We start from the raw sequence: 17125 nt of genomic DNA on the forward strand, positions 1-17125 counted from the left end.
GTTTTTTGGAGGGGAAACTGGGAAAGGAGAAATTTACATGTAAATAAAGAAAATATCTAAAAAAATTCATATCAAAAAATTAAATGATGGTTAAATATCTCCATTTAGAGAATGAAATATACCTCTTTAGAAGTATATTTAAAAGTATAAAGTGGTAAATATATCTCTTTAGAAGTCAACTGAGAAGGCTGTGACAATGATTCTAGCTATTCCAATAGTTATCAAAGAGCTAGAAAACAACTTAGATTCATCACTCTTGAATCTAGTCTTAGTTGTCAAAAGAAAAATCAGGAAGAGATGGATGGCTGGATGCTCTTGGGAGTCCATCAGGTATTTGACTTGGATTGGGAGATTTGAATATTTTCCTCTCTCCTGGCTTCTTATGGTTCCCTATGTAAAACTTGTAGTGCTAATAATATTTGCCTTTACCTCTCCCGTACAGCTCTTTCCATGCATCTGCCAAGATTTCCTTTCCTCCGTATACCTGGCTGTCACACAAATAAAACTACTGCTGCATCCATTGAAGGGGTATCCTGACTTCCATACATGACCCACCATTCAGACGTTAGAAGCCAGATTGTTCATTGTCCCAATTCTACAAAGGCCACTGTACTTTTCTCTTCAGAGGCAATGATAAGAATAAGAGATAGAGGGCTGGTGAGATGGGTCAGTGGTTAAGAGCACTAACTGCTCTTCTGAAGGTCCTAAGTTCAAATCCCAGCAACCACATGTTGGCTCACAACACACATATGAGATCTGATGCCCTCTTCTGAAGTGTCTGAAGACAGCTACAGTATACTCATATTTAATAAATAAATAAATCTTATAAAAAAATAAGATGTAGAAACTGGATAGGCAATTTAGCATAAAAAGTGACCCCTTCCAAAAAAAAATAATAACCAGTTTCTTTCCTTGCTAAAGCCAACAACTCTCTGTGGGAGTCTTGGCAGTCTCATACTTGCTAGATGCCAGAGATGTCCAAATTGTTTGGAGGCTCTGCTCTTTGCTCTGATTCCTAAATGATGCTATGGCTGCTTCTTCAGCAGGAGGAGTTAGAGTAAGCATACAGGCCTGATAATAGAAAACTCCTTGGAGTCAAGAGAACATAATCTCTGGTCTGAGTGACAACCTGACTTTCCAGTTGGGCCAAGTCAATCATCTAGCCAACCATCCATCCCCTCAGTGGACAAGCTTACCTTAAGCCTTCTTGAAGAAAAATGCAAAATAATTAGTTCTTTGATGAGGTGCTCTACTTTTCTTCCCAGAATCCCTCTCCCTAAGGCAATAGCGTTCCAGACTTCGAACAGCTTTGTAAATCAGCCACTTACCTAAAGCATCATTTCTCTTCCTTTCTAAGCATGTTTTTGTTAATGCTTGTGTTTCCCCAATGTTTTGGGCTTCCTCACTGTTTATGAGAAGCCTATCTCTGCCTTTGGGAATCTCCATGCCAGCTTGAACCTCATGTCCACCCTACACACACAATTTCTCCATCTTTCCCCCAGCAGATGCTGAGGTTAATATTGCCTGCCCTAGGAGTTTTTCTTTTAAACACTAATAAAATTGTCCTTGACCTTCTGTTTCAGTTCATTCTAAAAATGTTTTTTTTATGACCCCAAGAGGGTCCTGAATTTACCCAGCATCAGTGTTACAGTAAAAACATTTTAAGAAGGCATAACAGAAATTCTCTAGGCTATTAGAGGATTGCTGGCCCATGGTTATGGGCAAGGGGTGAGAAAGGAGAGTCTACTGAACAGAAACCAAGCCAAAGAGAAGAGGATGCCCCTACCAATGACTTTTTCCTATAAAATAGGGCTCATCAAGAGGACAGAGACACTTTTTATTACCATCATTGAGGGAGTCTAAAAGTTTGGTCTGGGAGAAATTCTCTGCCCATTGATAGAGTCTCTGAGAAGTTTACCTTGTAGATGGCACAAAAGAAAAGGGTCCAGAGAAGGGAAAGAAACCTCTAAACTGACCAAAAATTGAAGCAGCTATAATATATGGGGGAGACCAAACAGAGACGTGCTCCCGTTGATTCACTCAGGAATAAGGGGGTATACGGAGTCGGAGTGGAGGATGGAAAAGAGCAGGGGACTCTAACTAGAGAACCCAAACTATCTATTGCCCATATGAACCACAAAATGTCTGGTCAGCAAGAAGGAGCATCTCTTACGGCTGGCCATTACTGGGTGGTCCACAAGGTAGTCAAGAATATCTTTTTTAAAAAAAAAAAAAAAGTTAATTTGTTTCTAGAAACCAGCTTACTGTAGTTAGTGGAATTTTCATAGTTCAGCCAAAATAGTTTGACAAAATGGTATAACCCTGGGCTAACATCATTCAGTCCCAGAAAACTTTCCCAACTGGTGTCTATGCCCACCTATTGTAGAAATCAGAGAGGTGGTCATATTGGAAGCTCACACTCATTCAGAGCCTCCTTTTCATTGCCAGACTCAGAGCCACAGCTGTGAATCTGGGATGCAGAGGTGGGCATATTGGAAGCCAGACGAGCTGTAAAGGAGGCTCACACTCAGAACCTCCTCTTAACTGCCAGACTCAGAGCCACAGCTGTGAATCTGGGATGCTCTCCAGGTCTACAAGTCAACTGTACTTTGTTTTAACCATGCCTCTGCTTGGTTGGTGTTTTCTTTTCTAAAGCTGAGGTTAAAATTCCCTTAATGGCAAAAGACAGTATTGATAACCTATTAAGTAAAAGGCATTTCTTTGACAGGCTCAATAATAATTTGCAGCAAATTGGACAAGAGTGATCACAGACGAAGGCAGTCTTTTTATCAGGGCCAACCCCTACCCCCAACTCCCACCCCAGGGAAAGACAACAGGAGCTAGCAGAGTGATTAAAAGAAAACCAAATGTATAAGTCAAATTTGCTTGCAAAAAGGAAGCATGAGACCGAGGATGGAAGCCTGCAGGGAGAGAGCTAACCTACAACACACAAAGCTCTGGCTCAGAGCCTCGGCACTCCATAAAGCAGAATGGTGGTGCACATCTATGATCTGAGCACTTTTGAGGTGGAGGTAGGAGGATCAGGAGTTCAAGACCAGCTTGGGCTACATGAGACCAGCTCATGGGTGTCTTTTGGTTTGATGCATCTGAAGAGAAGACATCCCTATCTCTTTAGAGGGCTCCCAACATTATGCCTGCCCAGCCTCCTTTGGTAAACCCGGGCTACAGAATGTACAGAAGTGGCTGCAGCTGCTCAACTGGATACCTCTGCCACCCTCTGGGCTCCACCTTGGTAGTAGTTCTTGATCTGCTCAGATTTTTCTTTCTTTCTTTTTTTTTTTTTTAGTGAGTGATATGTAGGACCATTTTATCATTGTTTGTTCCTTTGCGCTATGTGCACTTGGGGGTGGGTGGGTGGGAAAGGAGACTTCTTTCTCACTTTTGTTAGCAGAATTGTTAGGGTCAATTCTGAGGATTTGGAAGCCCTAAGAAGCTAGGCCCGCTCCCATCCCCCACAGGCCAATTAAATAGACAAGTGATAGTGAAAAGCAGAGAAAAAAAAAGATTTATTCATTGTGGCCTCATTGGAAAGAAAAGTAAAGAGGTCAAGAAATACCTGCTCCCCCAAGTTCATCGTTGGGGTCTTGACATAAGGTTTGGGTATAAAGAGAAGTGTTTAAAACTAAGTAGTTCTAGTCAAGACAAGGTCTTGCCCATCACCAACTCATCATTGCCTTGCTCCAGTCTTTCCTGCAAGATGGTCTGACAACTTGTCAAGACCCATCCTAGAAGACGGGTTCTTCTTTGGCTAACATTAAGCTTCAGCCTTCTCCTTCTTCTCCTTCTTCCAGCATGAAACTTCTGGGCGAATTCTAATTCCTTGGGACCACTGTCTCAATCAAAGGGAGTCTGGTAGTCAAAGGGAAAAACATGTGTGTCTATCTTAGAATATCTTTAGTTTGACCTGAGTGGACTCCCAGGAGAATCTACATTTGAACAGAGGCAACTGGGAGGCAGGAGAGGAGTTTGGTACCAGTATGATGAGCAGAGAACTGGGGGATACCCTTCAAATATGACAAACTCCAGTCTGGCAAACTGAAAAAATATAATTTCATTTTCTGCGATGAATCCAAAATTTCTCTTTCCATAGCTTTTCCAGGCCTGTGCCACAGTAGGCCCAGCTATGAGATGTGGATGGGGATTTCTTTGGTGCTCAGAAGTGGAAAATGTGCTAGCTAATATAAGGAGAAGGGATAAGTCCTCTATAGCTTATGTGCCAAGTGAATGACTTTTTCATGGCAATGATGACTAATGCCACCTCAATGACTTATTTATTTCTTGAAATCTTCATTAGGAGATGGACCACACAACACATCACTGTTTAACATTTAATTGTGGGATCATTTTTCAAATAGAAATAAGTTTGCAAGTAATACATGATTAAGATTCATGACAATGTTATATAGAGTAGCATTTGTCACTGTGACTAGGAATATTCCTACTCTGAAATTGTTTTCCAAGATATAATGTCCCCCAGAAAAGAAAATGTGTCATCAAATTCAGTTTTTATATGAGAAAAACATTTCCTCTGGAAATGCTCTGACACTCTGTTAAAGCTAACAGAAAATAGTTTTGTTCAACACCAAGTATGGAAGAGATACAGACAGGTTCAAGAATGGGGTCTTCTTTCTGTTCATATACCTGAATATCACAGATTGAGTAATTTATATGAGTCATTTATATAAATAGCAAGTTTACCTGGCTTATGGTTTTGATAATGTATTGGTTATGCTTCTATTGCTGTGATAAAATAACAGGACCAAAGCAATTTACTTAAAAAGGGCTTAATTTGGCTTACAGTTTCAGGGGCTCAGAGTCCATGGCCCTTGAAGGTAGAAACAGCTGAAAGCACATACCGCATACAACAAGCAGAAGGCAGACAGTGCACTGGGGATGTCAGGAGGCTTTGGAAGCTACAAAGCCAACCTGCAGTGATATACCTTTTCCAACAAGACCACACTTCCTTATCCTTCCTAAATAGTTCCACTAACTTGGAACCAAGTATTTAATCAAACATACAAGCCTAAGGTGACTCATTCTCATCCAAACCACCACAGGTACCCAATAAGTCTTAGAGAAAAGTAGCTGAATCTACTTGGCCTCTACTGAGAGGTATCTTGCTGAGTCTTAGCATTATGGAGGCCATCATATGGTATGATAGTTTAAATGAAAATGGCTCTAATTTTAAATAGTTGGTCTTTAGTTGGTGAAACTGTCTGGGAAGGATTGGATGGTCTGGCCTTGTCAGAGGAGATGTGTCATTGGGTTTTAAAACCCTACTTCATTCTCTGTTAACTCTTTCTGTCTCTTGCTTGCGGATCAAAATGCAAGTTCTTAGCTACCGCTCCAGCAACATGCCTGCCTGCTGCCATGTTGCCCACCATGCTGGGATCTAATCTTCTGACGTTGTAAGCCCCCAAATAAACACTTTCTATTATAAATTGCCTTAGCAATGGTGTTGTATCACAGCAATAAAACAGTAACTAGGACACATGGTAAGAGAGAAAGGGAGAGAGAGACAGAGAGAACTCAGCCCTCTCCCACAAAGCTGACAATGTCTTCCTAGGGCTCCACACTCAACATGTTCTTCAGTCAAGAGAGTACGGCATGGAGAGAGGTGCACCAAGAAGCCACTTAGAGGGAAGTTTGGAAACTTCACCCCACCAGGACTATAAGTAAGGAACAGATCATGTGCAAGAAAGGCCCATGGTTACCAAATTCTGGAGAACTGAGCATTATGTAAATGGTGTAAGGGCTCCCCACTCCCAAGGCTGACCACTATTAGTAATTTCCCCAGCTCTCTGGATGCTTCCACATCTTTCTGTTTCTAAAATCAGTCCCTGTTTCTATCACTGCCCCTATGTCCCTGGCCCAACACTTTGTTCCAAGAAAGAAGCACCTGAAATTCTGAGCAGACTCTGGTCCTAAAACTTCTTCTAATCCTCTTCACCTCCCCAGATGCTGCTTCCAAATGCCATCAGCAAATGAATTTGGAGACTTAGCGTCCAATGTGTGAATATCAGGAGACAGACTTAACTGTTAGGGTAGACAAAGAGTTTGGGAATTGAAAACACAGATGGATTCCTTAAAAGGCAATTTAAGACTGAGGAAACAGCTCAATCAATGAAGTGGTTTGACATTCAAGTATGAGGATGAGAGTTTGGATTCTCATAACCCATGTAAATTTAGATGGACTCATATATATATATGCATATGTATATGCATACATACATGTGTGTGTGTGTATGTGTATGTATGTATGTGTGTGTGTGTGTTAAATCTTAACACAGTGATGAAAGGCATAATTGGGAGACTCACAGAAACTCATTGGTCAGTTATCCTGGTGAACACAGCAGTGATCAAGAGACTTGTCTCAAGCCAGGTAGAAGTTGAGGACAGCACCCAAGGTTTCTGATCATCACATGCAAGTGATGGCACATGTTCATCTCTACTCTCTCACACAAATACTTACATACAATGAACATGGATACACATGAGCATGAATATTCATGAACAGGCACATATAATACATACACATAAGACATATATATGGAGAGAGAGAGAGAGAGAGAGAGCACTTAGAACTTTTAAATGCTGACATTAAGCCTCATCATGCGCCTTTTCCCTTTCCAGATCTCTGACTTCCATGCTTGGGAGTTTTCTTTTAGTCTTTGTTCCTAGTGCATCCATGTGTCCCTGGAAGAATTTTCAAACTCCAGTACTGTAACAGTAAGAAGGGAATTTGCAGAGCACATGGACCTTGCATGTGGCTCCCGAGTCCTCCTTTGTTGATGCATATAAGGTGACTGAAGCATCCGTCATAACTGATGTGGGACATTGTGTTATGTGCATGAGGAGTGAAGCCCACAGTCTCAACAGAGAACCTAACCAGAATGTTTATTAGAATACTAGTGAAAGAGAAACTCCCGAAGTGAGGGGGTTCCAAGAAAGAATACTGTTCAAGAATCAAGGATTGTGTGCTTTTTAAATGGCTCCCTCCACCAAGTGTTTTAAACATTGTACCAGGCAGGCACACTGTCTCACTGAAAACGTGATTTGCTGATGGTGCCATATTTTGAAGGGGGGGGGGGTTCCTTTTGAGGAGAGTGTCTTATATTCTCTCTTTTTAAAAATGCAAGAAATTAAACCTAATTTTAAAAACTCATGTGAGTACAGAAAATAATTTTTATGGAGTGTGTAGTGGTTAATATTGACTGTCAGTTGGACAGGCTCTAGAATCACCTGTGAAGTGAGCTTATGGACATGCCTGGTGAGGGATTATGTTTAGTAGGTTTCCCTCTAGATGTGCTTTTGAGGAATTATCTAGATTACAGCAATTGAGGTGGGAAAGCTCCCTGTAGCTGTGAACTACACCGTGACACCGATGAGCACCAGCGTTCACCATGTTCTCCTTCCTGCTTGTGGAAGCAGCAGCCTCGCACTCCTACCACCTTGTCTCCCTTGCGAGGATGGACTGTACATAAGAACTTGAGTCAAAATAATCCCTTAAGGTTTCTTTTGTCAAATATTTTGTCATAATAAAAAGACAACCAATACAAAAGACTTTTCAAAAAAAAAAAACAAAAAACAAAAGACTTTTCATGACTTATCCATACCTATAGTCACACACACACACACACACAGACACACACACACACACACACACAATTTCACTTGGTTTTATTTTGATTGTGCTAGAGATAGAACCCAGTACTCTGTGCATGCTAGGATAATGCTCTACCACTGAGCACTAAGCTACATCTCCATCCTTGAGTGTATTTTCAACTATGGTAGTGTGTGATATTTAGTGTGATATTTAGTAAAAGTCAGTGAACAAATGTGTAGTCACCCCAAATAGGTCACTATCACCAAACCAAAGAAGCCATCCTACCCGAGTCCAGCTTAATGAATCTGGTGACTAGTTCAGTGGGTCAGAGAGTCTCTGTCCTTCTAAGTTGTTACTGCCTCTATAACCTTGGGGAGAGGGGCTTTATAAATCTTGAAGGTTTCAGAAACTGCATGAGATTTGTAGGGTTTTGTTTATTATGTTTTATTTACTTCCTGAGTCTTAATGAGCTCCACCTCTTGAGCAGAGTATCAGTTCAGAGGAAGTAATTTCATAGTTCCATCTGTGGTGGTTTGAATGAGAATTCTCCTCTGGGCTCATGTATTTGAACTCTTGGCTCCTGGTTGGTATTGCTGTTTGGAGAAGTTTATGAAGTGCGGCTTTGCTGAAGGAGACATGTCACTGGGGATGGGCATTGAGGTCATAAGCTTCATCCGACTCTCGGTTTGCTCTCTCTGTTTCGTGATTAAGGTTCAAGACCTGAACTCTTAGCTTCTTTTCTGATGCTTGTTGCCATGACTCCCTACTGTGAGGCACTCTTACCCATCTGGAACTGTAAGCCAAATAAACTGTCCTTCTGTAACTTGCCTTGGTCGTGACATTTTATCACAGCAACAAAAAAGTAATTACGACACTGCCCAATGCAGAACTCTGTGACAGGCAGTCTTTGTTCCCATTGCAGTGGTAGAGAAATAGAACACCAGATGTCACTGAAGTATGCAATTCTTGCTCAACACCAGGTGCTCACCTTTGAATCCATTCTCAGATGCTATCTTCCTTTCTAACTTCTTATATCCTAAATTCCCACACTTTGTCTCTAAAAAGCATGGCTGGCTGAGGAACTGAATAGCATATACATATGTGGAGTGAAAACCAGATCACTGTTATCTTCATATGTGCCTTAAAAGATATAGGAAGTATGTATTTCTGCTCCAGCTGCTATTGCCCACTTATAAGTTGGCCCCTGAAAAGTATACACATGTATGGACATATATACTGGCTGCATGCTCCAAACTGTTGGAAGAGAAGTTCATGCTAACTTGAACTGGAAATGAATGGTAAGAAGAGGTTAAATAAAGAGATAAAATGTATGGAGAAAGAAAACAGGCAGTCCTTCCTACACATTAAATCTACCACTGCAGATTACTTATTGATGAATGTCAGATCCAATTATGCAGGAAACCTGCATGACAAGCCTTGCCCAAGAAGACTCGTCCACTAGAATACATTTATTTTGGTTTCTTTAGACCATGTATTGTTTAAGGCATTAGAAAAGAGAGTGCCTGTAGACCATGGGCTTGGGGATAGAAGCTCTCTGCCTGCAGAGTCCTTAATACTAAAATTAAGAAGCATGTGTACACACATGCTAACTTCATGCTTGGTTATTGGTACGAACTACCCAAGAAATGCAGTCTCAGCTCAGCAGCTGATGGTGGATCTCAAAGTCTCTAGCAACCAACAGCTGTAGGGGATGTTAAGGATCTCTTACAACTGATTTAGGTCTCAGCTGTGACTCTTAACAAGGTCTAGAAATGAGGCTAGCATGAGATAGATTAATGAGAGAAAATCACCCCAGTTTTAATTTTTAGAGGTGCAGAGAGACCAATGTACAACAGGAAAGGACTAACTGTTACACTCTTTTGGGCAAATAACTGACTTGTGAAGAAGTGAACAATGTCATGGAGGTTAACTGTGGAAGCCAAGAGAAGATACAGGAAGGGGTTCCAAGCCAGTGGAGGATGGGGTCACTTCACTGTTGCTGTTATCATCAAGTACCCATCTTTATTGAGAAGGGTTGATGCTATTCTAGAGTAGGGAAGATATGTTCTCCAAGGAATGCACATGGCTTTCTTCACATAGGAAAGGGGAGGACAGAAAACCCTTTCTGTAATTATAATTTGTCAGGAGATTCCAGAAGAAATTAATGTTGGCATAGGGGCTTCTCCTTAACCCTCCGGGACTACAGCTATTCATGCTCTTTGTAGTGGAGTTATAGTTTTTGTTGAAAGGATGTCTAAAGGATACTGCTTGCCAGAGGTCCATCAAGAGCTTCACTCCTGAGCTTTGGTCATTTTGACCCCAAAGCCAGTGTTCATTCCTTTATTTTACCATTCCACTCACCATCTCAATGGGAATGATCAATGAGAAGTGGTTTGGTTGTTTTACACAGAGTTATTGAGACTTTTAAGAAGTTGTCCACAAACATTTCAAGACATTCAACATCATGCCTCTCATCTGATGCAGCCACATGTGGAAGGGGTGAAGGTTAGCCTTCTCCAACACAGCTTTCAGCAGAGTCTGTCTGCAAGGTGACATACTTTATTTTTAACTAAAAAACAAAAAAGAAAGAAAGAAAATCATAAAGGTAGCAAAGATATCTCAGTCAGTAAGTATAGTGATTGCAAGACAGGCAAAGACATGACTTGATTCCTAGAACCCAAAGAGCAAAGGATTTTAAAAACCAGGCATAAGATGTGCAGTTTGGTCTTCACGTGGGTCCCCTAACAATTGGAGTTGGAGCTGTCTCTGAATCTGTTGCTTGTCATTAGATCCCTTTCCCCTAACTGGACTGCCTAGTTGAGTCTCAGTGGGAGAGGATGTCCTTAGTCTTACTGTGATTGGATGTCTCAGAGTAGGTTGGTACCCAAGGGGAGCTTCCCTTCTCGGAGGAAAAGAGAAGGAGGTAGTGGGGGTGGCACTTGTAAGTGTGAGTCTGGGAGGAAGGACTGGGGAGTCTGATCAGGATGCAAAGTTAATTAATTAATTAATTAATTAATTAATTAATTAATTGAAACACCCACCATGGTGATACACATCTGTAATCTCAGTGCTGGGGAAGAAGAGACAGGCAGAACTCTAGGGCTCACTAGCCAGCCAGTGTAGTTTGCTTTGTGAGTTCAAGGCTGGTGAGAGACCCTGCCATAAAAAAAGGTGGATGGAAGCTGAAGAATGGTACTGAAGATGTGTCATGAACAGTGCTGGGGATGGAACAGCAGCGTGGCTAAGTATCTATACCACAACCAGTCAGGACCAGCTGTTGGCTTCAGGCAAACACAATGCTTGGAATTTTACCCACAGAAAGAGAGCCAATACAGCCCAATGATGTATTTTCTTTTAAAGCTTGATGTTTAGTTCCTATATCAACTTCAAGCCTTTCCCCCTTACAATACCTCTCCCATGTTTTCCTCCATATCAGGCTGGGACAGGAGAAGCCTGTAGCTCTGAGGCCAGCTGGAGCATGACATTATACCCCAGAAAGAGATTCCCCTTTCCTTCCAGGTTAGCATGTCTAATGTTGTCTGTGTGCTGGTCATGTTTAGACAACCACGTTGTTCAGACTTGTGTCATGTCTAGGAGACATGATCTCTCAGCACACTTCATGTTTCTCTGGCTTGTATACGCTTTCTACCCCTTCATTGTGGATGCCCCTGAGGTACAGGAGTTGTACTATAGACACATCCACTGGTTTGGGACATGACACAGTTGCTTATTCTCTACATTTTGACCAGTTGTTGTTTCCTTCCTTCCTTCTTTCCTTCCTTCCTTCATTCTTTCCTTCCTTCCTTCCTTCTTTCCTTCCTTCTTTTCTTCCTTCCTTCCTTTTCTTCTTTCTTTGTTTCTTTTTATTTAATTTAATTTTTTTTACTTATTCACTTTACATCCCACTCTTTGCCCCTCTCCCAGTCAACCCCTCCCACAATCCTTTCCCCATACCCCGTCTTATTCTCTTCTGAGCAGGTGGGGCCACCACTGGGTATCCCCCAACCCTGGCACCTCAAGTCTCTGCTAGGCAAGGCACTTCCTCTCCCACTGAGACCAGACAAAGCAGGACAGTTAGAAGAACATATCCCACATACAGGCAGCAGCTTTTGGGATAGCCTCTGGCTCCACGCAGCAGCTGACTCAAACAAATACAGACACCCACAGCTAAAAAGTGGATGGAGCTTAGAGACTCTTATGGAAGAATAGGAGAGAGGATTGCAGGTCTCAAAGGTGATAGAAACTCCACCAGAAGACCAACAGAGTCAACTAACCTGGACTCTTAGGACTTTGAGAATCTGAACTACCAACCAAAGAATGTACACAAGCTGGACCTAAGCCTCCCTGCTCATATGTAGCATTGTGATTTTCTGCAACGGTCTCTACCTTTTGCAAAGAGAAGTTTCTTTGATGAGGGCTGAGAGCTAAACTTGTCTGTAACTATAAGAACAAAGATTTAAAACACAGTTGAATTGATGGTTTAGTACAGCAGTAGTAGCGGTAGGGTCTCTTCCAAGATTCATGACCTTACAAGCCCTGGGGAATTGGCTAGGTTTCCAGTATCCAGCATGATTTCTCTCTTTTGAGTGGGCCTTAAGTCTAGCAGACAGCTACTAGTTACCTAAAATGTAAGTGCCACTATTACACCCAGAGGTTACCATGCCATACTGGTAATGGTTGAGGTTCACATGAATCATGGCTGTATAGAACTATTATTGGTCACTAATCTCCTGTACTATTTAGTATTACTATTACTGTGACAAACACCATGACCAAAGAAGCTGAGAGAGAAAGGGTTTATTTGGTTTACACTTCCATGTAACAGTCCATCACTGAAGAAAGTCAGGACAGGAAGTCAAACAGGAGAGAAAGCTGGAGGCAGGAGCTGACGCAAAGGCCATAAAGGAATGTTACTTACTGACTTGCTCCCCATAGCTTGCTCATCCTGATTTCTTATAGAACCCAGAACCAGCAGCCCAGGAATGGCCCCACCCACAATGGGCTGGGCCTCCTCCATCAATCACTAATTTAAAAATGCCCTACAGTCTTATCTCTAACTTGATCTTCTGGAGGCATTTTCTTAATTGAGGTTCCCTCCTCTCAGACAACTTGAGCTTGTGTCAAATTGATATAACCCTCTTCTGTACACCACCCTTTGGGATTTGCTTGGCACCTTCTGGTACCATGAAAGCTAGTTCTCAGGAAGGGGGCTTTCAGGTGACGATCCAGCTCAGGACCTCTGGGTTGTGTGGCCAGAGTGTATGGTGTCTGCAGAAATAGTGACTTACCTCCTACCTCAGGAGACAACCAAGGGCAACAGCAGCAGCTTATGTTGGTTTGTGGAGTATCTTGGACTCTTCTAACCCAACCAACAACCTGAAATGGGGCTTTTCATGCCTGGTGCTTGGGTTTTGTTAGTCTACAGCTCTTGAAGGAAAGTAACATCAGTTTAGATGGGAAATTTTCATATAAACTATACACACACACATATACATACATATATATACATATATGTTTAGGTAAATACACATTATTATGATTAATTATGACTCTTTTCTGACGATACTGTTATTTTACCCTCTTCTTTGCCCTCTATTGTGTTGGCCCCTCCATCTCCCCAATCAAAGCTCCACCAATTTCTTTCCACTTTTCCCTTCAAATCACTTGTGACCACTGAGAAGAGAAGCAGTGATATTCAACAAAAGGGTCATGAGCACATGATGGGGAAGGGAGAGTCCTGTCGTTAAATGATACCGAGAAGACAGGATGCTCACAAGAAAAGAGTACAGGGGCTGGAGAGATGGCTCAGTGGTTAAGAGTACTGACTGCTCTTCCGAAGGTCCTGAGTTCAAATCCCAGCAACCACATGGTGGCTCACAACCATCCGTAATGAGATCTGGTACCCTCTTCTGGGGTGTCTGAAGATAGCTACAGTGTACTTACATATAATAAATAAATAAATCTTTAAAAAAAAGAAAGCAAAGGAAAGAAGAGAGTACAAAAGAACTTATCTCACGCCATACTCCAAAGTCAGTTCAAAATAGATTAGTACCTTAAATGTCAGACTTGAAACCATAAAGCTACTAAAAGGAGATGGAAGAAAAAGCCATATGACTTGGGTCTAGGTAGTAATTTATTTGGGTTATAATATCAGAAGCTAAAATAAACAAGCAAGACTATAAGCAAGCAAGCAAGACTATATCAAACTACAGAATTTCTGCGGGGCAAGGGAACAACAAGAGGGGATTGTGGCACAGGATGAGAAAGTACCTGTAAACCAAAGGTATGATGGAAATATATAAACAGCTCCATAGCAAGGCAACAGAAAGCTCAATTTTAAATGGGCAAAAGAGAGTTGTTGAGATGGTATCCTCTACAGAGCCCAAGAACCTGAGCTCACTGCCCAGGATCCATGTGGTAAAGAAGAAAACCAATTCTTAACTCTAAAGTACATGTCATGACATACCCCTCTCTCTCTCTCTCTCTCTCTCTCTCTCTCTCTCTCTCTCTCTCTCTCTCACACACACACACACACACACACACACACACACATACACAAATGCACACACATATAGACATACACATATAGACACATGTACATACATTTCACACAAATGCACATACACAGACATACACATATAGATACATACATGCACACACATACATGTCACGCACACACATACACATCACACACACATGAATGAATCAGTGTCTACAAGGACAAGTGACCTGCATAGCTGTTTCTTAAGAGAACATATGCGAAGGATGAATAAAACTTATACAAAACATGCTCACGGTTGATTGTAAAATTGATACAAATTAAATAATGGGAATTAAATAAAATAGTGCAAATCAAAACCACAACCAGGCATCACTTGAACCCATCAGAATGGCTATTATTGAAAGGATGAAGGAAGTGGGAGTGGTGGGGGTAACTAGGCCTGGACAATCATTCGTTGGAGACCAGCTTGAGTTATACAGAGAGACCTCATTCCACCCTCCATCAGATAATGAGGAGAAGGAAGTCTTGGCAGTATTCTGCACACTGTATCTGCTTGTGGGTAATATAAATTGCTGTAATCTTCTTCCTTTTCTGAAGATAGCATCAAACTCCTCAAAGCACTAAAAGTAGAATTACCATATGTGATCCAGCCATCCTGCTGCTGGATGGATGGCCAAATGCATTGAAATCAATATGTTGAAGTCATAACCACATTTATATCTCCACTGCAGCTTTATTCACAGGGACCACAGTGTGGAGACATCCTGAGGGTTCATCAATATACCACACACAGCAAAATATTATTCACCCTATAAAAGGAAATAAAATTGTTATCTGCAATAATGATGAACAGGACAGATATCATAAGAGGTGAAGGTATGCAAATGAAATTGGAAATGCAAATAAAGTCAGAAATGCAAATGAAGTCAGAAATGGTTTCTTCAGTTAATGAAGGCTTTCACTACTGGGGACTATGATTACAAGTACACACAGACAGACAGACTGACCAACCAACTGACCAACAGACAGAAGTCAAGAAGTCATTATTTCACCAAGCCCATGAAGACTAATAATAGTAAAAGGCTATGGATAACTGTTCTCTCAACTTGTGTAATGTAAAGAGAATGGGACAATTTACTGAAAGACAAAAAAACAAAACTCAAAGGAAGAAGAAATTAATTAAACTTGCATCTAACAAGTAAGCTGAATTAATAATTAATCAGTGTTAAAATGGTCTGAATGGTACATGATTCAGATATTTAAGGTGGAAATAATATCAAGTCTACAATGACACTTCAAGAAAATAAGTATATAAGGCATATGCGAATTCTCTGTATGATTTTGACAATGAGTTTTAATAAAAAGAATACATGTGTGCATATATATATGTATACATATATATATTTGTATATATATATGTATATATACACACAAACACACACCCATATTCATTAATATTGTCTAGGCTGGAGAGACAGCTCAATGGGCGTAAAGCATTTTCAGCATTTCAAGCATCAGGCCCTGATCTGGGATCTCTAGCGCCCACGTAGAGGGCTAGGTGATCACACACCTCTCTATAGCCCCATGGTTTTTGAGGGCAAGACAGGAAGACTGCTGTGGCTTGCTGGTCAGCCCAGCTCTAAGTTCAATGAGAGACAACTGTCTTTAATGAGAATAAGGCAAAGGGTGGTCAAGAAGGACACCTGACATCCTCCTTTGGCTTCTACATGTTTGCAGAGTTGTAAGCGCCCACATACATGTGAGTTCATTACACATACACACACACACACACATGCACACACACAACACACACACACACATGCACACACACACATGTACAAATAAATAAAAACTAACATGAAGTCTAAGAAGCATAACAAATATAAGGACAAATCTTAAGTTGTAATTTATTAAAATTTAAAAATTCATTTGGGTTTTATCAAAAGACACAGATGAAGGAATAGACATACAAGCTACAAACTAGGTAAAATATTGGCAAGCCTCCCAAGTAACGGAGAACTGCTTGGGATATAGATGAGACATTTAGCTGCAAGAAAGCAGACAATCCAGCACATTTACAAGAGATGTGAACAGCTGTGTGCCTACAGAAGAGATGCAGGTTGGAAACAAGAGTAAGAAAAAAGAATCAGCATTGGGCTGCAGAGATAGCTCAGCAGTTAAAAGTACCTGCAGTTCTTGTGGAGGGCAAAAATTCAGTCTTAGCACCCCACATCACGTGACTCACAACCTCATGTAACTCCAGCTCAAAGAGATCCAAACCCCCTCTTCTGGCCTCCATGACCTTTGAACACACACATGTGCACAAATAATATAGATTAATAAATTAATTAATTAATTTCTCTTTTGGAGGGACGGGTCTCATTGTGTAGCCATGGATCTCCTTTCTATATAGATCAGGCTAGCCTCAAACTCATGGGAATCAACCTATTTCTGCCTCTTGAATGCTGGAATTAAACGCATATGCCACATTGCCTGGAAAATATTAAAACCTCAATATAATTTTTCATTAAAACAATAATGAACTGCCATTATGCATGTAGCAGAATGTCAGGTTTTAAAGTGTAGGATATCTTATCTTCATCTATTTTTGACAGTCTCATATATGTTCACAATTTATCTTGACCACACTCACCTCTCAATTCCCCTTCTTACTCCTCTCAAATGTCCAATATGTCCTCTTCCTACCTTCATGACCTTCCTTTTGTTTAACTCAGTCGAGCCAGTAAGTGCTGCCTGCTGGACTGATGGTGTTGGCTAGGCCTTGTTCAGGTCTTATACTGGAAACCACAGCAACAGTGAGTTCACGATGGTGAAGGCTTAAGCAATGGAAAGGCGAAGGGAAAGAGGAAAGGAAGGGGTGGATATGAGTTATCCAAGTATTACTGTGTATGAAACCTGCTACTCTTCAAAGCAATTTAAAGATAGATAGATAGATAGATAGATAGATAGATAGATAGATAGATAGATAGATAGAT

Source organism: Mastomys coucha, unplaced genomic scaffold (assembly GCF_008632895.1).
Source record: "Mastomys coucha isolate ucsf_1 unplaced genomic scaffold, UCSF_Mcou_1 pScaffold14, whole genome shotgun sequence".
Lineage (NCBI taxonomy): Eukaryota > Metazoa > Chordata > Mammalia > Rodentia > Muridae > Mastomys > Mastomys coucha.